At 52.9% G+C, this 22,411-nt stretch overlaps 1 long non-coding RNA gene across 3 annotated transcripts in view; it reads right to left on the bottom strand.

Moving 5' to 3' along the window:
* LOC104695883 overlaps nt 1–20,023 on the bottom strand; it is a 38,257-nt gene extending 18,234 nt beyond the window's left edge. For 2 of the 3 annotated variants that reach the window (XR_005601911.1, XR_005601910.1), the window contains exons 1-2: nt 19,910–20,023; nt 9,237–9,381 (exon numbers count right to left, since the gene is read on the bottom strand). This is a non-coding gene — a long non-coding RNA (uncharacterized LOC104695883). The remainder of the gene's footprint in view (nt 1–9,236; nt 9,382–19,909) is intronic. The other variant, XR_005601912.1, reaches the window with a different exon arrangement.
* Nucleotides 20,024–22,411: the final 2,388 nt, after the last annotated feature.

The following is a 22,411-nucleotide window of genomic DNA, read 5'->3' as shown; positions in this document are numbered from 1 at the left end:
GGAGACAGAGGAGTCCTGCAACTTTACTGGAATAAAGGCAGAGAGCCCCCTGGGCCACAGCCCGCGGGGTTTTCTCTCTCTGGGTTTCGGAGGACGCAGCCTCCTTTTATCCCAAACTCCGGCCGCACGGGGCCCTCTTCCTTCCCCATTGCTGAGGTACCCGGAAGGTGCAGCCTTCCCGAACCGCCTGCCCCACATCCCCCCTTAAAGCTGGCATTTGACCCCAAAATTCAGAAGTTCCGGCTCGTGCGGCCCCATTTGGCTGTTTCGGGAGCCAAACTGGAACAAACCCACGGCTGGAAGTGGGAACAGACATCCAGCCCCATCTCAAAGCCGTTCCCACCCATCCCCTCACCCACGGGATTGTTTGTACCAACACCAGCGCACACCTTCCCTATCAATCCCTCCTCTTCTTATTTCTCAATTTGTCTTCACAGACCTTTGTTATCATTAACTGAACTTCTTTAAATGCCTGGCGTGGTATAAAAATGAACATTTGAAACGCCCCCTCCCAACTTTTCCACCTGTGGTCCCTGCAGCCAGTGGGGCAAGGAAATCCAGAGAAACAACTCAGCCTAAAGCAGCAATGACAGCTCCCATCAGCCCAGAATCACCAGAGGTCCCTGTAACCACAGTCCGTAGTTACTGAAAGCCGAGGTCTCCCATCCTTCCCTCCTGCTGAGAAGTCCCAATCTCCGGGGTTTTAGAGACCTTGACCCGAGTGCGATGGATCCCCCCCGTGCTCAGCTGTCCCGAGCGCTGTTCCTGTGATCCTGGCTGGATGTTCTGATCAGCAAAGTCCAAAGGCAGTGTCTGTGCTCCCCAGGCTCCCTGTCCCAGAGATTTCACTGACGCGGGATTCTGGCCACAGATGGCTTTAAATACACATCACTTACCTCCACCCCCACTGTGCTGAGAATTAACCGGGTGAGAATCCCAAACGTTCACTCAATGGGGAATAATTGAGTGTCTCCTCGGGGTCTGGCTCTTACTCGTGCCAAAGCCAGCAGCAAAAGCCATACCCAGGGCACCTCAGTTTCTGCCACCAGCTTCAGAAGGTGTTTCTTTATTTGTCCGCTCATCCTTTCTGTTTGACCTGAATTCTGAGGGTGCTGGGGGTGTGGAGGTCCCACTGAATTCTCAAAGCAGCCATAATCCCTTGAAGGATCCTCCTGTAAAATGAGTTCCCCTGCCCGAGTCTGCAGCCTGCACTATCCCACATTCAGAAATCATTTATTAATGATCCAATAAACGCTGAAGTGCCCAGAAATGCCTCTGGTCACCCTGCTGTTGGAAAATGATACAAAATTTAAAATTTTTTGTAACTTTAGTCAGTCTCATTTGCCTTTGTCCTGGGGGAAAGGAATTTTAAATTTCTTTTCCAAGGACTGTTTCATCACTCAAGGTCTGATGATCTGAACATCTCAACAGATTAGGAGTAGCACAGAAGATGCACAGAAGATACACAAAAGATAATGACCATTGACAACCATTAATGACCATTAACGACCATTAACGACCATTAATGACCATCAACTCCAAACATCACCCCTGGCATGGTCAGGCACCTGGTCTGGGAAAAGATCAAGAAGAATGAGAACCGAGTTAACATCGGAGTTGAAGAAATCCGTATCCAACAGGAAACCAATACTGAGAGCAGCGCAACTTGGGACCAATGAACATCGAACCAGGGAATTTGTCTGGGTTTGGACTGTATAAAATATGTGAAAAATCTGGTAAAATCCATGTTTCCTGGAATGATTTTCTCTGCACAACCTGGGCAATGTGTGGATGAAATGATTTCCGTTGCACATCCTGGCCGGAATAAAGCGATGCCTCAATTCTCTAACCCTAAAAATGTTGGAGAGTTTTAATTTTTCCTGTAGTTTCGGTGACACTTGGGTTCTCCATCCAGGATTTGAAGGACAAGAGGTGTCTGTGCAGCCAGGGACTCCTGATAAATTTCTGCTCCATTAATTATTCCAGCCTCCCTCCAGAGCTGTGCACTCTCCTTCTGGAGTTGTAAACCCTGGCAAAAATCCCTTTCTCTTGTTGGTTTTCCCACAAAATCCCTCTCTCCTTCGTATACCTCCAGCTGAGCCAGAGGAGGTTGGACTCCGTGCTCCAGACAAGGGAAAAAAGTAATGTTGATTCTATTTCATGAAGAAAATTTCATGAAAAAAATATCCAGTCTGCCTGACTCTCTCCCTTTATTTTTCCATGAGCTGGGAGTAGTGATCCCTCCAAAAAATTCCTCCTGCCCTTTGGGACTGCGTTAAGTGGTGCCTGAGCAAGTTGCAGCTGCTGCCTTATCAGGAAGATAAAGTTCTGGAGAGGTTGGATGGGAAAGAATTGGGAAAAACTTGGGCTCTGCCTGTGCTGGAGGGCAATTCCTTCAATTTGTGCCTTCCCTTCCTTTTCCTTGTGTGCCTTGGAAGTGACTACCCACAGCAAGGAATTGGTATCCAAATAAAAACTCCAGGATTTATCCCAAAGGATTGGTATCAGCAGGTCCTGGTCCCTCCTGTTGGGTCAGTGCCACCCCGTCGCTGTCTGAGCCCCAGATGGGCTCAGCCCACCCAGATCTGGTCACTTTGTGTCCAAGGAACTCCAACAGCAGCAGGATGGGCTGGGAACATCCAGGCTTGCAGCCCTTGGCCCTGCAGGATTCCCAATCCCAAATCACAAAACTATTGTGGAGTTACTTTAGGATTTCTCTCCATGTTTGGATGATCTCAGCGCTTCCACTCACCCATCCAAAAGGGAATATTCCCAATTTTCAAGCTGGAGGTGTCCCTGACAGGAGGAACATGGAATACCAGTTTGTCCCAGTTAGCCCAGTCTCCAGTGGGATTTTGACCCTTCTGCAGGTGAGACAGACCAAGTCCTGCAAAGCCATATCCCAAAAAATGCCACTGGGCACCCTCCAGGTGACCTGGAGAGGAGGGAACAAGAGGTCGGGAACACAGTGTCACATTCACAGCCAGCATTAATGTCATTAGTGAGATAAAATTTAATTAATTAATTCATTAATCAAGGAGAATTTCTCCATGGAAAGGGTGGTCAGGCTTTGGAATCAGGCAGGGAGGTTTGGAGTCCCCATCCCTGGAGGTGTCCAAGGAATTCCTGGATGTGGCACTCAGTGCCAGGGTGGGGACAAGGTGGGGATTGGGCACAGCTTGGACCCGATGATCTTGGAGTTCTTTTCCAACCTCAAAAATTCTGGAATTCTCTATTAATGACCTCACTTGCACTGATCAGACACAATTTTGGTGCCCACAGTGAAAATTCATGGACACCAGGAGCACAAAACCTGGAAAACTGCTGGGATGGGTTTGTCTGGAGAAGGTGTGGAGGTGTCCTGCTCGTCATTTCCAAGAACCTCCACGGGACACATTTTCTGAGGAGAGGCCTCTTCCCACCAGGAACAATTTAGGATAATCTTTAGCACCCAGACCTGGAAAATCTCAGCCTTGAAATGAGCTGGAAATTTTAACCAGAAGTAGAATTCTCCACTGAGATTTTCCATGGTTCTGATGCCACTTGAAGGCCTGAAATCCAGTTTGGATCCTGCATTTAGCAGGAACTTCAGGTGGGAATTTTGGGGAAGGGGCTCTGAGAGGAGAAGGAAAGAACCCATCCCATGGACCAGCTCAGCTCATGCGACGAATCTTAATTTGTTACCTCTGACCCCCAAAATGGCCCATTTTTAATGGCTTTAAATAAGAGGAATTTAAAATAACACAGCAAATATTTTAAAATAAAGACATGTAATGCATTTAAGGAATTTGAGCTTCGAAGGAAGCAAAACTTGAGGATTTTTCTTGGATTTCAGCAATATCCAAGATCAGAACAACAATTTTCCTGAATATTTCAGCTCCTGGTTAAACGCCGCCAATATTGGCAAAATTCCTAAAGGTCTTGGCCAGGTTTCTGATCCTTTGAACCTCCAACATTCCAGGATATTTGCACAACTTCTGGATTCCAAATAATGACCTTCATTCTCAGATAAACACCTGGCTCCTGTTTTTGCCTTGCTCCTCTCTCCGCAGAAACCGTAATGTTCCTTAAAATCCCGATTTTCCACTCACTGGAGTGTGGCAGCCACGTCCCATTAAAAGAGTTTTACCAGGAAAATTATCCATGCCTTTAAATAGGTCATGCATACACTTAGCATATGTTCCATTATTCTCCACGTGCAGCCAATCCTGCCGGATAACTGAAAATATCTGGAGTCACGAGCAAATAAAATCATTCCTCTGATCATTAACAAGGAGGAAGTGTGGGAAAAACATGGGAAAAAAGAAGCAGGGGAGTGAAAGAAGAATGAGGTTTGGTGGGAAGTTCTAGAAGAGTTGTGTCTTGCAATGGGCATTCCAAGTGCTGAAGGAATTTATGGTTAAAAATAAAGGTGCCATCGCTATCCCCGAGAGCACCTGGAAGTCCTGGGCAGGGAAGGATTCCTTGGCATCTTCCACCTGCTTGGGTGGGATGGGATTCCAAAACCTCCCTGGGCAGCCCCTGCCAAGGCCTGAGCACCCTTTCCATGGGGAAATTCCTGCTGCTGTCCAACCTGAGCCTTGCCTGGTGCAGCCTGAGGCCGTTCCCTCTCCTCCTGTCCCTGTTCCCTGCCAGCAGAGCCCGACCCCCACTTTTAAAAAGGCTTCCAAAAAGGAGGAAGAGGGAATTTTTATATGGATAGTGACAGGACAAGTGGGAATGGCTTCCCACTGCCAGAGGGCAGGGATGGATGGGAGATTGGGAAGGAATTCCTGGCTGGGAGGGTGGTGAAGCCCTGGAATGGATTTCCCAGAGCAGCTGGGGCTGCCCCTGGATCCCTGGCAGTGCCCAAGGCCAGGCTGGACATTGGGGCTTGGAGCAGCCTGGGACAGTGGGAGGTGTCCCTGCCCATGGCAGGGGCTGGATTGGATGGGATTTAAGGTCCTTCCAACCCAAACCATTCCATGATTCCGTGGGCTGGAGTGATGCTGGCACAGTCTGGAGACATTTCCACGCAGTCCATCCTCATCTCAGCTGCTGAAACTCCACCTGGATTTTACAGAAGCCTGGAGGCTGAGCCAAAGCTGGATTAACTGGTGATGGATATTCTGAACCTGCCCACGGAGCAGAGCCCAGACCTGGCCCCACACTGGGCAGGAGCACTGCTGATCCCACAAATAACAGGAATTCCCACATGGATTCATTTTAAGTGATTTCTCCATCTGACTGATCCATGGCTGTTGGTTTGTGCTACTGGGAGGTTTGGAGCTGTGAAATAATAACTTTATGAAGTAGGACTGGGGTGGTGGCTATTAAACCTTTTCGGCCTTTGCCCTTCAGGGAATTGTTTGACACGGCCCCATTCACCACCTCACTCCATCTTTATTCCAAAGGGTACCAGCAGACCAGAAAATCATTTCAGATTTCACAGGAGCTTCATATCTGGAAGGCGCCTCTGAGTTCCCTCATCCATGGCCGTGTAGAGGGAAGGATTCGGAGTGGCAACAACAATCTGTGTTCACTTCCAGAGCGGGATAATCCAGGGAAAAACATGATTCTGATGGGATTCACTGAGGAACAGCTCCCTGAGAGAATTCCAGGTGCCTGGGGAAGAAATGGGAGCCGCATTCCAACCAAGTTCCTAAATCATCACCATCAAAAATGAAAACGCAGAAATCCACAGACAGTGGCAGCTTTGGGTCCCCGTAAATGTTTTAAATAATGTTTTCCTTTCACAATTCCAGCTGTTTATGCACATTGGAATTGCTTGTCATGGATTATTATTCATGGATGCAGCGTTGTTCCTTCCCAAGTGAGGGGCCTGAAGGCTGAAGAGTCCCCTCAACCCCAACCACCAGGTGAGCGAGGATGCTTTCACCTAAGTAATCCAAACCATGGGAACAAACCGGATTTTTGGCAGAATTATAGAATTACGGAATATCCTGAGCTGGAGGGATTCACAAGGATCATGGATCCAACCCCTGGCCCTGCCCAGACCCCCCAACAACCCCAGCCTGGGCATCCCTGGCAGCGCTGTCCAAACGCTCCTGGAGCTCTGGCAGCCTCGGGGCCGTGCCCATTCCCTGGGGAGCCTGGGCAGTGCCCAGCACGCTCTGGGGGAAGAGTCTTTCCCTAAAATCCCACCTAACCCACAATTCAGGAATTTGGTGTCCTTGACCCTTCTTTTATTCCCATATAACCATCGCTGTTACCGTTTCCTCTTCTTGTGTTTGGCGGCAGATTTAAGGGGGCAAAGCAGAATCCCTCGGTCCCGGAGGAGCTCAGTGGCCCCCCAAGTTGTCATAAATCCTGCTAAAAAGGCCACATTCTGGCACAGCCCCTCTAATTTATTTAAGAACTTCCATGGCCTTCATCGCCATAATTACCTGAGTGCTGTCATTAATGAGTTCGTCAAGGTTGATGAGCTTTGTGTGATTTTAGCTGCAAGGGGAAGCTCTGCTGAGGGAACCGAGGCACGAGCAGAGGGACACGTTTGGTGTCGCACCAAGTGTGAGCACGAAATGAAACAAGTTCAGGGCCACAGCTGCAAAATTTATTTGTTTTCATCTCTGAGGATTGATTAGCAACATAATTAAACATAATTAATGAAGATTCTCTGCCCCAGAGTGAGGAATGCCCCAAAAACCACCACGTGTATTACAACTCTCAGGACTCAATGCACAAAAATGTTTTATTTTGAGGTGGTTTGGGTTTTTGGGCAAGGTTTTGGTGGCAATGGGGCTGCAGGGGTAGCATCTCTGAGAAGGTGACAAAAGCTTGCCCCGTTCCTGATGGAACCAATTCCATGGGCTCCCGGTCAAGGAATTCCACCGGCTCCACGTCAAGGCTGAGCCCAGCAGCAACACCAGCAGGGTTTTGGGAACAAAAGAGTTAAGAAAGGGGGAGAATCCCGTGGAGAATCCCACACTGGAGCAGGGGATGTGGCCAAAGGAGGTTGTGATCCTGTGGGAAGCCCAGCCTGGAGCAGGGTCCTGGCAGGACCATGGATAGAGGAGCCCAGGTTTGCTGGTGGGATTTGTGACCCTCCAGGGAATCCAGGCTGGAGCAGCCCATTCCTGAAGGGAACACACGATTTTACAGGATTTTACACCACCTTCACCTGTGGGGGTGGGAGGTTTTAGTCATTTTCCAGGTGTGAAACTTCCACTTTCTCCAGAAATTCCCAAGACACGGAGTTACGACTCTTTCCAAAGGAAATAATTATTAGGGCTGAACAATTATCTTTTTTTTTTTTTTTGGCCTTTTTGTCTCCCAAACCCCACCTTGGTGGAGCCAGCTCTGATTTCCCATTCCCAGAGGTTTTGGGGTTTTTATTTAAGATTATAAGATTTTGGAGGGTGTGAATAAAGTCCTGGCTCCTTGGGAAAATTGTGCAAACAGATGAAGCGGGAAAAGTTCTTGGAAGGAGAAATGTGTGAATTCATCCTGACTGTAAGAAGGAATCTTTATCCTTGGAGATATCCAGAAATAAACTGGCCTGAACTCGGGGTTACCTCATTTGACTTTGCACTGCTTCGAGAGGAATGTTGGGTCCAAGGAATTCCATCAATCCCTCCGAACCTAAATTACCCTCAAACTCCGTGAATTTAAAATCTGGTCAAATACCACGGATGGCAAAATTGGGGTGAAGTTACTTCCTGTGGAATTTGGGAAATATTCAATAAATCCAAGGATTAATTCAGCATTTCCATGTCCCACCTGGCAAAGGGAGGATGTGCTGAGCTGGATGAGCCGGGGCAGATGGAAAAGTCCAAGGCTGGATGAAGTTTGGAGCAACCTGGGATAGTGGAAGGTGTCCCTGCCCTTGGAACATGATGGGATTTAAATCCCTTCCAGCCCAAACAAATCTGGGATCCTCTGGAGCCAAACTCCTTGGGACAAGCACCTGTTATATCCCAAATTTCCACCCTGGAGCTCTTTCTATATAGGATCTGTCCAAGGCAGAGCAGTTCCCTCTGCATCCCATGAAATTCCTGCTCAGCATAGACGGACCAGCTGGAAATACAGGGATTAATCCCAGCATCTCCACCTTTAGGAATAATTCCCTGTGGGGAGCAAAGTCAAATGCTGCCCTTAAATGAGATCACTTGGACCCGCTACATTTCCCTTATCTAAGAACCTGTTTCCATATCTGAAAGATAAGAAGGTGGGCGATGTCTCTGCTGTAATTTAACCGAGATAAACGAGGATGGAAATTATCCTTTGGTCTCCTTTGCTTCCACAGCCTTAATTACTCTTTCCTTTGGGAAGAATTGGGAGGCTGAGCAGAATAATGAGTTATCCAATCAATTCTGGAACTTCCCAGGCCCTTCCCAGTGGTTTTTTTTTGGATGTTTTAAACCCACCAAGATCTGACTCTCAAGATCTTGAGAGTGGAATTTTCTCTTGGGGTTTTTTCGGTACCAAAAGGAGTGAAAAATGCAGCAAGATTAAAATTCAGCTTCTCCACACGCAGCACTTGGAGGTTTTCTTGCCTCTCCTATCCTGCAATTTTGGCTGCATCACTTTCATTTCAGAAGGATGGAGGGTTCTGACTCCTGGATTCCTTCTCCTTATGGAAAACAAAGGGAATTTCATGCAGCATTTGAGTTTTCTGAATTATCTCTAATTTCCTTCCTATTTAGCCCTTTTTGTGTGCACACTCACATCATCTGTTGGCCACTCTCATTTTCCTTTCATCCTTTCTGAGTATAAGAATTGGCCTTTCCAGACATTCCCTGCTGGGAATTCTCTGCTCATTCTCAGGATCCTTGAGGTTCCTGTACTTCCAGGGAAATCTGTGGCTTTACCCAGCTACTGGTGGGGTGTTTGATCTCCTGGTGGGAATATTTTAGGAAGGAATTCCTGGCTGGGAAGGTGGGGAGGCCTAAGGGTGCCCAGAGAAGCTGACGGCTGCCCCTGGATCTCTGGAAGTGTCCCAGGCCAGGTTGGATGAGGCTTGGAGCAGCCTGGGACAGTGGGAGATGTCCCTGCCCATGGACAGGACATGCCCAGAGGAATCTCTGCTCTGAACCAGGCACGAAAATTCCCAAAGACATCTCCTTATTGAGACAATTCCTCCAAATCCTTGCACTTCCCTGTGGGATTTCCCTGGTGGAGGACACCAAAGACTCCAAGTCTCTGTTTCCACATTGATATCCAGGATTCAATCCTTCAGATTCCTTTAAAACTGTGCCTGGAAAGCAAATTCTCAGTGGTGTTTATTAACACAGAACCTGTTTTCCAGTTCTTCCCGTGTTTTCCAGCTCTTCCCGTGTTTTCCAATTCTTCCCGTGCTTTAATCGGGATGGAGCTGCCTGAGGCCAAGCAAAGGTGCAGCTCTGAGCAAACTGTTTCATGTTGGGAGCTTCTTCCTCGTCCCTGTTGGGAGAGAGGAGAATGAGCTCCTCTTATCACATTTGGATAATTAAAGGAAAAAACCAAATCCCAGGGAATTCCCGAGTGTGGGATGCAGTCAAACACAATCATTTATCAGCCCCGGCTTTGGAGAAAATCCTTTATTATCCTTTCCATCAAAGGCAGAACTATCCCATGGCTAAATCATCCCGACCTTCAACCCCTCTTTTATCCTTATATTTATTTTCCCTCATGTATTTTCCCAGTTTTCCAGGCTTGGAATTATTCAAGGTTTTGCTTCCATTCATTTTGATGGAGGTGGGAATGAGGAAACTCAGCTTTTGCTCTGGGGGAGTTGCTTTTCCATCCTGTTGATGCTGGCAACTCCCAGATGGATTCCAAGGTCCATTCCAAGCTTCCTTTCATAGGGAAAACCATTCCCAGTGCATTTTTCCTTCATCAAGAAGACCCCACAAGCAATACAAAAAAACCGCTCATATTATCCATAAAATCTTGATTTTTTTCTCAGCAAACTGCATCAGGTCCTGATTTAGGCTCCTGCTGACTTCAAAAGTCATCCCAAATGAGTGATTTAGGGTCCCTCAAAGAACCACCATCAAGATTTTTACCAAAAATGGGTTTAATATGAATTTATGCAAATGTGACTCGAAGCTGGATGGCAAAGTGACCTTAATTATTTACGACATGGATGAAACACAAAATAAAATCAGGTTAGAAATGATTTTGGAATGATTTCCACAGAGACCAAAGATGCAAAAGGGTAAGGTTGAACCATGAGGCTCAGGGTGGAAAAATCCTGCTTAAAATCATGGAATATCCCGAGTCGGAAGGGACCCACAAGGATCAGAGTCCTGGCCCTGCACAATCCCATCAATCCCACAAAACCACCTCAGAGTGGTGCCTCTCCGACCTCACTGACGGCTGTAAAACTTGAGGAGAACCCAAGGTATTCTGAAACAACAGCAAAGCTGAATAATTAAATCAGGACAGAAAATTCCGAGCCTGTCTCCTCTGAAATCTGGCTCAAATCCTAAATCAAACCCTTTCATCCCAGAAACTGGGTGGAAACTCCCAGTTCCAAGTGAAAATAATCCAAACCATCTCTTGTGGAATGAAGAGTTGTCCCATCTGAAAAGTGATCTTTAAAATTCCGTAATTTATCCTCAAATAATTGTTGTATGGGAGGGGACTTTTTCCTTCTTCCTGCTCCCACTTGTGCCCTTCAGTAGGGAAACCCGCTTTGCTTTTCTGGTTTGTGAATAATACAGGAATTCCATAAATAACTGATAGCTTGTTAATAAAGTGGCCAGATATGTTTTGCCCTCAAAAGGCAGGAATTTGAAGAGAATATCAAAGATTCCGAGAATAATTGATATTTGAATTTATTGGGCAATTCCTTTGAGGAGTAGCTCCATGAGATTCCATATCCCTGATCCTCCATCACATCCACCACCAACTCCTTCCCCAGTTTGTCCAGGAAGATTGGTGATTGCAAAAATCCAAACTTCCCTTCACGCTGACTCTGAGGATGTCCATCATGGGCTGCTCCTTCCTGCTCATCCCATTGGAAAAGCAGGAAAATAAGGCAAAGGATGCTCCAAACGGATTGGATTTCACCCAAGCTGAACTGAAAGAGGTTCCCCCTTTGAACCCAGCTTGCACAGATGAAAAAGAGACATTAAAACGGGGAAGGAAAAGCCTGACTCATCTGGAACAGGAACAGAAAAACATCTTGGCTGAAAAGAGATGAAAAAGGAGCAATTAATGTCTGGAATTCACCTGGAGAACTCGTTGCCGTGAGCTATTATTGTTCAAATTATTAGGCAGGTGTGTGAAGTGCCTCCTAAACTGGAGAGAAATTAAAAGACAGATTTTGCAGCAAACTCGGTGCTTATTACACAATTACAACCCCGCGCTGAGAGCCAGGAGCCGTTCCCGTCCATTTCACCTCGACTACGCCTCGAAATGCACCTGATGCCAAATTCCTCTCGATTTTAGTCTCAGATTCCTTTCATTGGCCTGAATTGGGAAAAATAATTGGATTCAGAGCGCAGGGGAGGATTGCAGGGAGGGTCTTTGTCCTGGGCTGTCAAGGGGAGGGCTGTGCTCGGTGTTTGTGCTGTTGTTGTGGGACAGACAAACGATGGTCAGAAGGTCACAGGCAGTGAAGTCACCATGTGGAAGGGGCTGGAGCCCCAGGAGCGGCTGAGGGAGCTGGAAAGGGGCTCAGGCTGGGGAAAAGGAGGCTCAGGGGGGACCTTGTGGCTCTGCACAAGTCCCTGACAGGAGGGGGCAGCCGGGGGGGTCGGGCTCTGCTGGCAGGGAACAGGGACAGGAGGAGAGGGAACGGCCTCAGGCTGGGCCAGGGGAGGCTCAGGGTGGGCAGCAGCAGGAATTTCCCCATGGAAAGGGTGCTCAGGCCTTGGCAGGGGCTGCCCAGGGAGCTTTGGAGTGCCCATCCCTGGAGGTGTCCAAGGAATTCCTGGAGGTGGCACTCAGAGCTCTGGGCTGGGGACAAGGTGGGCATCGGGCACGGGGTGGACTCAGTGGGCTGGGAGGGCTTTTCCAACCTCAATGATTCCATGATTCTCTGGGAATCAGTTCCAGGGCCTCATCATCCTCACGCCTTACACCACCTCAGCTGGGAATATTCCAAATCCTAATCCAGCTCCACGCTGCTGGAATTTTATTAACACTTTTTTCCAGACACCTCTAAGCTCCCTGTCCATGGCCAGGAATCACCAGCGACACCTGAAGTGCAATAACCCAGGGAAAATTTAATTTGTTCATCTCCAGCTTCCTGGCAAATGTGAGACTGATCCCTTAGCGCCTTCCCAAGAGGTTCCATCCCACGTGATCCAGGAGGAAACTCCCAGCATCCCATCATCTCTCCTCAAAACTGGATTAAAATAAAGATATTCCTTTTCATCCTTAATCACTGTGGGTTTTTCTGGAAGGGGAACTGATTCCTGCATGGATTTGGGGTTGGAAAATAAAGCAGGATCGGGTGGTGCTGAATCCCTTGGTCCATGTCCAGCAGAGTGCACTCCAAAGTCATTCCATGCCCATGGAAAGATCTCCTGCTAATCAAATCCATCCTGTGTTTAGCATGGAGTGGCTGCAGCGAGGAGCTCCTGGAACAATTTAATTGTTTCCCCCTGAATGATGGAGAATGCAGAGGCTCCGATGGGATTTCATTTTATTCAGGGAAATAAACTCACTCTGATTGCGTTATTCCAAAGAATTCCCAAGGTTCATTTCCATAGTGCAACGGGGGCAACTTTGGCAGCAGGAGTGCTGTGGATTGATATTTCCCTGTGCCTTCACAAGAATTCCCTTTTTTCCCTGACTTTTTCTGTTGATAATGCACAAGACACTCATTATTTTTGGAATGTCAGCCATCCTGGAGTTCTCCTCGTTCACTCCTTCTTTGTCCAACAAATCTTTGGGAAGGAGCACATTTTTAACGGGCTTTTTTTTGTGATTTCCAGGATGGAAAATTCCAATTTTGTTGCCATCATTGTGGCCACCCAATGGATTGAGCAGCCCTGTTTGTCACTGGTTAATTAAATGGGATCCACTTCTTTCCCAAATCCCAGGGATTCGCTGTTCCCATGCCAGGGAATGTCGGCACAGCAGGGCACGGGATTCTTTTGATTATTTCACAGCACAGGGCTGAGTTTTGCAGCCAGAGCTGGGTGTGAACCCACAAAACCAGGAGCAGGAACATCCACATCCTGCTGGGTAACAACAGCACCATGGGCGGGAGCCAAATCCCGAACAATTCCATCCTCCCATGGCAGGGTTTGGAATGGGATGGTCTTGAAGGTTCCATCCCACCCAAACCAGTCTGGGATTCTGTGGTTCCATCATCCAGCCCCAGGCAGGATGTGTCGGGTGGTGAAAGGGACTTGAGGACATTGAGGCCTTTTGGGAGTGATAAAAATGAGGGAGAGGGAATTTTCCATGGGCATGGAGCGATAGGGAAAGGGGGAATGTTTTAAACTAAAAGAGAGTGGGTTAGGTGGGACATTGGGAATTGGGAATTGCTGGCTGGGAGGGTGGGGAGGGGCTGGGCTGGAATTGCCAGAGCAGCTGGGGCTGCCCCTGGATCCCTGGCAGTGCCCAAGGCCAGGCTGGACATTGGGGCTGGGAGCAGCCTGGGACAGTGGGAGGTGTCCCTGCCATGGCAGGGATTTGATTAAATGATCTTCAACTTCCCTTCCATCCCAAACCATTCCATGATTCCACGATTCTATGGAACAGGAATGTCCCTTTTGGTCACCCCACACCGAATCCCATGGGAACTCTTGGATTTGCTGCTGGTTTGCAGCTCTGGGATCAGCAAGAACCACCCTTTCCATGGGGAAATTCCTGCTGCTGTCCACCCTGAGCCTGCCCTGGCCCAGCCTGAGGCCGTTCCCTCTCCTCCTGTCCCTGTTCCTGCCAGCAGAGCCCGACCCCCCCGGCTGCCCCCTCCTGTCAGGGACTTGTCCCCTCTGCCCCCCTCACGTGGATGTCATTGGATGAACTTCCAGGTCCCTTCCTGCCCCAACCATTCCATGATTTTTCTGGGCATTCCCAGTGGTTGGGTCCAGCCACAAGGGCTGCAGCCAGTTCCCATGGAGCTCCTTTTCTCAGCCATTCCTGAAAAATCTGAATCCTGAATTCCTGGATCAGGAATCCTCAGCTGTTGCTGCTCTCCCAGCTCTTTTCCCCATGGATGCACCACCCATCCGAGGTGTGGTGGCCCTCTGGGCACGCTTTGCCTGGAAGAACCCACACCACAAATTCCAGCCATGAAGGATCCCACAGACCATTCCCTGATATTATCCTGGGGTGCTTTGATCTGGAAAAACGGGAGACCCCCCCAGGGAGACCCAGCCCAAGGCACAGCCTAACATTAAGCTTGGCCTTAGACCCGCGTCTATCCCACCAGCAGCACAAATTGTTGCATCCACGTAAATCTTTGGACACCAGGAAGATTCCTCTTAATTCCAAACGATCATGGGGAGCAGAGCGGGGCTGACACAAGGAGGTTTGATGGGATTTATTATCATTTAAGTGATTTTTAATTTAAAATTCTGATGAATTTGTTATTACTAAATTAGATTTAAACTGCAGCACTGAAGATAACAGGTTAATAACTCCGTTATTTATCCCAAAACTCCATCCCTCCCAGGCTCGGCCCTAAACATTGTTCAATGAGCTTGTTCCAAATTCCAGGACAAACTCCATCCCATCAGGAGAGTGGGAAAAGCACAAGGCAGAGCTGCTGGAAACTTTGGGGGACCTGGAGCCACTTAAAACGGGCCTTCGGTGGTGATTTTAAATTCCAGCATCTGCCCCGGAAAGGGGAAACCTTGCTGGGATGGACTGAAATCCAGGGGCTGGGAATAAAGTTGGGAAGAGCCTGGTCAAGTCAAGAGTCAAGTGCTCTTGACTTGTTCCTCTGCCAGTCTGAATGGGAAAAATCTGTGGGAAAAGTAAAAATTCCATAAAGTATTTCAGATCATGGAATTCTGGAATTGTTTGGGATGGAAGGGATCTTAAAGCTCAGCTCATTCCACCCCCTGGGACACCTTCCACTGTCCCAGGGTGCTCCAAGCCCCAGTGTCCAACCTAGCCTTGGACACTTCCAGGGATGGGGAATTCACAGTTTCCCTCTTCCGGGGCTTCCCCACCTCATTCCAGGATGATTTGTTAATTACGCATAATCTGTTCCCAATCTAATCACACCCCAAATCCATCAGAGTTACGAGTCCAAGTGAAATCATTGAGTTTTCCCTCAATTTCATTGGAAGCTGGAATAAGGAGGGACTCCAGCACCACAGAACTCCCCCACACCACCCAATCCCTCTGGATTTTAATGGGGATTTATGGTCTCCTTCAGTCAAATCCCAAATATTTGTGGACTTGTTCCCAACTGGGAGAGGGAAAAGAATTTGGTTCTGATTGCTGCTGGATACAACAGAAAAGCTGCTCTGAGAGCTCCTGGGATAAATGGCTGCTGGAATGTGGGAAGCATTAAAATCCCAGAATTTTTGTTATTTGAGTAAGACTAATTCAGACTGATTTGATTTGATTTGATTTAATTTGATTTGATTTATTTGCAATAAAGGTTTAAAGTTGGTTTTATTTTTTCCCTCCTGCAACAGAGGGGTCTGGAACACACCCTTGGTGCTCCACACCATCCATAAACCTCTGGATCCCGGGAAATTCCAACGGCTCCTCATTCCTGAGGGGAGAAAAGCACAGTCAGGGATAAAACTGGACTAGGAAAGTTTTATAGGAAAAACCATCATTTTTCCTATAAATAGGAAAAGTGCTGCAGGTGAATTCCTTGGGATTCAAGGTGTTTTTATAACCCACCCTGATATTCTGATGGACCAAACCATTCCAGCTGTGATCACCCACTGGATAATCCTTGGAATGGGAGGGATGGATAAAACGAAGGAGTTAAAACCAGCCCCCAGTGCCTGCTACCAATATTTTCATTTCCCCCTTTTTATAAAGTGAGAACAACCTGATGGATGGCAAAAAAATTCCCAGGATTTTGTGAAAATCAACTTTTCTCGTGAGCTTGGAGAGCTCTGCCTGTGACCAAGACACCCCACGAGTCCCTGGCTGCGTCTCTGCCACGCATGGATGAATCCCAGATCTCCCGATTCCCCCCAAGGGATTCCCAGTCCAGATCCACAACTCAGGAATCCTTGGCTGCTGCTCTCCCAGCTCTTTTCCCCCATGGATCCCATCCGAGGAGTGGTGGCCCTCTGGACACACTTTGGGTGGCTCCCATCAGCATGAATTCTCATGGATTTGGGATCAGGAACAAAGCCAGGGACTTGTTTTGGGGTTAAGAGTGCCCGATGAGCCTCATGGGCTTTCCCAGGGATAAATGAAGCCATGAAGTGCAGCTGGGGGGGGGTTGCAGGCTCGGAATTTCCCATTGTCTGGGAAATGTTTTCCCACAAGTTCTGGAGCTGCTGGAGCCCGACCACAAACCCCAATCCTGCTCTTGGGAACATTCTGGGACCAGCTGAATTTCACAATTCCCAGCTAAATTATTGCAGCAGGGAGCAACCCCATATTTAACATCACAGAGAGTGATTTGGGGCACTCAGGAAAATCGGCTCTGACTCGATGAGTTATTTTAATTCCTCCTTTCTCCTCCCAGTCTGGAGAAATTCCTGGATTTGGGATCACAGCTGAACATCCTCAAGCAGATCTCAGCAGGAGCCTCAAAATTTCAACTTTTAGGAATAAATACTTTCAAAAAAACCACCTCAGATGGAAATAATTCAGGCTCTTACCCCACAGAGATTTGTGCGCCTGCTTAAATCCAGGCTGGGAATTATTTTCCCCAGTTCCAAGCGTTTTTTTTTTTTTTTTTTTTTTTTTTTTTGTGAGGTTTACTCCTCGTTTTCCCCTCTGCAGTGCCAAAGGCTGAAATTCCAAGGAATGCTGTCAGTGGTGTGCTAACAACCTGCTAACAACTTCCCTCCTAAGGGCTGTTCCGTGGAGAGCAGCAGCCAGTTAATGATTCCAGCCTTCAGGATCCAATAACATCTGGCTGCGCTGGGAGGATCTTGGAATTAACCATGGGAAGGCTGGAAATAGGGAGAGAAAGGCTCCGTCCTTCCCGTGTTTTTGATGTTCAACCCACAGAGCAGCCAGTGAGGAGCATGGCATTTTTCCCGGCATTTCCACGGGAAGAATTCCAGCTTTTCCTCCAAAACCTGCCCCTGGATGGGGCTTTCCAGGTGAGGAAAACACTCAGAGAGGTGAAAAAAGCTTTTGGGGCACGGCCACGTTGGGGTGGTTTGGTGTAGGAGTAAGAAGGGAAAATAGGGGGGAAAAATCCCTGGGAAGGGACCAGAGCTCTGGGAGCACGTCTGGGCTGGGATGGGCACAGCCCAGATGTGGCCCACATGTTGCTTGGAGGGCCAGCTGGGCACAGGTGTGCCAGGGAAAAGGGGGAAAAGTGGAAAAAAAGGGGAAAAAGTGGAAAAAAGGGGAAAAGGGGAAAATGCGGAAGGTAGAGAGAAGCCAAAGGCAGCTGAAGGTCACGCTGTGAGTGCAACCTCTGGAGATGGTCCCAAATTCCCCTTGGAACTGAAAATCAGGGAAAAAGGAGCATCGGGTGGACCCAGAGAAGCAACCTGGGAGTCCCCTCAGACAGGAGACCAAGCCGTGAAGGCGATGGGATGCAGCCAGAGGCAGGGAGAGGGTCTGGAATGGCACAGGACGGTGTCCCCTGAGGGGGACACGGGATTTGAGCACAACCACGGGGCCACCTCAGTTCCACCCTCAGCTGGCAGCAGGCTGGGGACAACCTCTGGCCAGCGCTGGGTGCCAGCCTGAGCTCTGGGGGCACGGGAATGGCACAGAAAAAGGGCTGCACCCATCCCTTCTCCCATTTCCCACATCCTTACAGGCTGGGAGTTGGGAACAGCCCCGGCTGGGACGGAATTCAGCTCCTTGCAGGAATTCCAAGTGGTGGATTGGGTGCTCTGAGCCCTTTGCGGGTGGAAGCACAGCAGAGCAAGGCACTGGATCATCCCATGGAGATGATGGAAGAGCTCAGCCCCTGGCAGGAGAGCACTGGAAGAGTCCTGGCCTCGTTAGCAGTGTCCTGTGGGGTCACAGCAAGCCCTGACAGTGCAGGTGTCCCTTCCAGAGCGCTGTCACCGTGCTGGCCCGGAGCACTGATCCGTAACCGGTGCAGGCAGACGAAGCTGAATTAACAATGCCCAAGGTGCCCATGGGTTTGGGGCAATCCTTGCAGGCACCAAGGAAGAAGGGAAGAGGACAGGGGCAGTCGTTTGCCCAACAAATCCTTCTGGGAAGCTGGAGGGGAGAGACCTTCACCAGCACAAATCCCAAAATGTGGGGACATCAGGCAGGCTGGGAAGGTGCTGGGAGCCAGTGGGGGGTCTTGGGTACTTGTGACCACTAAAGAGGGGATGACAAGATGAAAACCCCGCGGCTCAGGTGTGCTCAGCTGGATCAGACACACAGAGCAGCCCGTTTGTCACCTCCCCGTGTCCCCTCTGTCACTCCCGGGTGGTGACCGGCCTTAGCCCCCTGCCCTGGGGCAGCACCGTGGGCAAGCACAGGGTTTTTAGGCGGTGGAGGCTGGGGCAGCAGCGGGGTCAGAGCCCGGGGGTGCCCCAGAACCGGGCAGAGAGGGAGCAGGGTGGAATGGGGGGACACAGGGGGACAGCGGGCTCGGAGCCGGGAAGCGCAGCCCGGGACGGGCAGGATGGACCCCTCGGGCCGGGAGCGCAGCGCGGAGCCAGCGCGGGCTCAGGGCGCCCCTCACCGTCCCCACCGCACCGCGGCACGCCGCGCATCCCGGGACAGAGGGACCGCGCCACAGCGCGCATCCCGGGACACGGGGGGATCGCGCCCGGAATCCCGGGACAGAGCTGGACCGCGCCGCTCATCCCGGGACAAAAAAGAACCGCAGCAATGACACGGCGCATCCCGGCACAGAGCGGGACGCTCCGCGCAGCCCGGCTCCGTGCGAGCCGCACCGCCCAGCGCATCCCGGGCCAGCGCGGCTCCCAGCGCTCCGCGCGTCCCGGGAGGGAGCGGGCCAGACCCCACATCCCGGCTTGGCAGCGCGGCTCACAGCGCTCAGCGCATCCCGGAGCGGCGCGGGTCCCACCGCGCATCCCGCCTTGGCAGCGCCCGCGGCCACGCGCGCCCGGCGGCGGTGGCGGAGCCGCGGGGCCACGGGGGCGGCGGCGGCGGCGGCGGAGGAGGAGGAGGAGGAGGAGGCGGAGGAAGGCGCGCAGCAGCAGCAGCCACGCAGCTTTGACGTCGCCGGGCTGCGGCTGCCGGCCCCGCACGTATAGCTCAACGTGACGGCCCCGCCGCCGCCACTCGCGCCCGCTCCCCCGCGCTCGCACGGCAGCGCACCCGCACCCAGCGCGGCCGCGGGAGCCCCGCGCCGCCCCCGCCATGGGCCCGGCCGCCGCCCCGCAGCCGCGGTGAGAGGAGGGGGCCGCTCCCGGAGCGCCACAGCCGGAGCATCCCCGCGGCCCCGCGCCCGCCCCCGCCCCGCGCCGCCCCGCCTCCCCCCCTCGCTCCGCTCCGCTCCGCGCCGCGCGGGGAGCCCCGCGCACCATGCGGGGGCCGCGGCGCCGCGGTGGCATCTGATGGCCGCGGGGCGCAGGCGGCTGCGGCGGCCCCGCGCGGCGCTCGGCGGCCCCGGGAGGCGGCGGCGGCGGCGGCCGGAGCCCTGAGGGGGCCGCGGCCCGGAGGGGGTGCGGGGGCTGCCGCTGCCGGGGGCTCGCTCTGAGCGGGGCTCGCCCCGCGCCGCCCGCTGCGCAGCGGGAGGAGGAGGAGGCGGAGGCGGAGGAGGAAGGAGGAGGAGGAGGAGGACCGGCGCGGTGCCCGCCGCCTGCCCCCGCCGCCCTGCCTGCGCGGGCGTGCGCGGCTCGGCCGCCAGCGGAGCGCGGGGCTCCGGCGGGCGCTGCGCTGCCCCCCCCCGCCCCGCCGGGCTGGATATGTGGATGCTCACGTGAAGATGGATGTAGCGATCGGGCTGCTGGGGCTGCTGACGGTTCTGCTGGAGGGCAGCTCCGGCCAAGGGTGTACGGTGAGTCCGGGGCGCCGCGTGACCTTGTCGCGACTGTCGCCGGGGCGGAAGGGCGGGGGGGGGGGCGTGGGGGCGAGCGGCGTGGCCCCGCTTGAGCGCCGCGGGAGCCGGCGGAGGCAGAGCGGAGGCAGCGCCGTTGCCATGAGACGCTGACATTTCACGGCGAAAACCGGGCCGGGGGGCGGGGGGGCGATTCGGGGGGTCGGGGAGGGGGCGCGGGGGGGGCCCGCAGCCGGTCCCGGGCCGCGCTGGCCGCCGCGGCGGAGCGGGTGGGCGCCGCCTCCATGGGGCTCCTCCGCGCCCGCGGAGCGCCCGCGGCCGCCGCACTTGTTACCGGCGGCACTGCCGCCCGCGGCCGCGGAGCCAGGGGCGGGGGAGAAGGCGCCGCAAACTTCCCGGGTCTCCGCCGGGGGCGCGCGGACCCCGCGGGCGGGCGGCTCCGCTGCCCCGGCCCCGCTGCCCTCGCCCGTGACTTGCACATCGCCGGCGGCATCGCCCGCTCCGCGCTGGGGCTGCGGTCTTGTTGCTTCTCCCTCGCCCCCGCGCCCTCGAGGTGGCCCCGGTTCGGCGGTGCCCGGAGGCGAAGCGGCGGGGAGAGCGGGGCGCTCCGCCGGACCCCGCGCGGCCGGGATGCTGCCCGGTGCCCCGCTGCCGGCGCTGCCCTCGGCCGCGGTGATGCCTTGGTCCCGGCGATGTCTTGATCCCGGTGATGCCCCCGGTTCTGTCGATGCCTCGGCCGCGGTGTGGCCGGTCCCGGTGATGCCCCGGCCACGGTAATGCTTCGGTACCAGCGATGCCCCGGTTGTGGCAATGCCCCGGTTGTGGCAATGCCCGGATTGTGGCAATGCCCCGTCCCCGGTGATGCCCCGATTCTGGTGATGCCCCGGTTGTGGCGATGCCCCGTCCCCGGTGATGCCCCGGTTCAGATGATGCCCCGCTTGTGGCGATGCCCCATCCCTGCCCCGTACCCGCTGGTGCCCCGGCTGTGGCGCTGCCCCCGCGGTGCTGCCCGGCCGGGCGGGGGGGTTATGTAAGCGGCGCGGCGGGGCTCGGCGGCGGTGCGGTGCTGCCGGCAGCTCCGGCACTTGGGGCTGAGCAAGGAGATCCATGAATTTACCATGAAACGCTTCGTGTGCCATTCGCTCCTCCGAGCCCGCCCGCTCCCGCACTTCGGCATTCGCTTCCCACCGGGAAGAGAGCCCAAATTAGAGACGCACCCCCCTTTTTATTCCTTAATTTGGCAAAATCTTTGGGATTGCAATGTCTGAGGGGCTCAGCCCGCGGCGGATGGATGGCTGGGTGCGGATATCGGCGCTGGCAGCGGCTCCCTGCCTCCCCCGGCACACAGGCACATATTGTTGGATGCTCTGGAATAGCAACTGCCTGGAATAGGAGAGGGCTTGTTCGGGGAAGAGCGTGGTGGGGGCTGGAGGGAGGAGATGCGGGCTCAGCTCCGACGGCACTCGGGGCTTCGGAGTGAGACTTTGGTGCTGCTGCTTTCTCCTCCGGTGCGATCTGACGGCTTTATTTAGGTTAAGGACGGGGAGCGAGGGCTGCTGAGAGCGGGGGGAGCACCGGGAAGTCAGGCGTGTGTGGCTGCTCCGTGTTTGGGAGCGGTGCCGTGCGAATTTCCATGTCTTCATGGACTGCTGAAGGTCGGCTTGGGAATGTGGACAAAAAAATTGCAAGCCCGGGCTGTGCCTGCAGCCCCCGAGGAGCCTGCTCGGTGCGCCAGGGCCATTTTGGGAAAGCAGGATTGGAAGGCTGGACCCTGTAGATGATCCAAAGTGAGCCCCAGCCTGGGAGAGGGATCCTGCTGGGATCTTGGTGCTTTGGAAAAATCGGTTTGCGGGATTTGAACGAGTTTTTTGTCCTTTATCGAAGATCCCGAGAGCCTCGCAGCTCTGCTTCCCGGCGTGGTGCTGCCAGGGAGGTGTCTTGCCACGTTAACACTTATTCCTTGTTTTTGTGCTCCTCTGGGAGCGGGCACACCTCCAGAGCCCTCTCCATGAGGAAGGTGGCGAGAGGAAGGAGCAGACTGGAATCCATCCCTGCTCCCTGTTGATATTCCCAGTCCTGCAGGTGGCTCAGCCCCATCCCGCAGGCTCCGGCTGCTGCTCCAGCTCCTCCCTGGCTCATCCCACGGGAGGACCTGGCCTTGGCACGGCTCTGCCTGGTGATGGGCACTCGCTTCCCAGCCCTGGATGCTCCCATGGCTCCGGCACTGCTGGAGGTGCGGGGAATGCCGGCACGGAGCCTGGCACGGCACCGCCCGTGCCCACCCGCCACGGCAGCACTCGGGAGCTGCTCCCCTGCCTTTAAATGCAAAATAAATCCCCCATTTGCTGATTCCGAGTTCCTATAACAGTCCGGATTAATGTGCCGTGCTGTCTGCCTGGGCAGCTCCTCGTTAACTCCCCCGAT

The sequence above is a fragment of the Corvus cornix genome, chromosome 5 (genome assembly GCF_000738735.6).
Source record: "Corvus cornix cornix isolate S_Up_H32 chromosome 5, ASM73873v5, whole genome shotgun sequence".
Lineage (NCBI taxonomy): Eukaryota > Metazoa > Chordata > Aves > Passeriformes > Corvidae > Corvus > Corvus cornix.
This window is presented reverse-complemented; position numbering and strand designations above follow the sequence as displayed.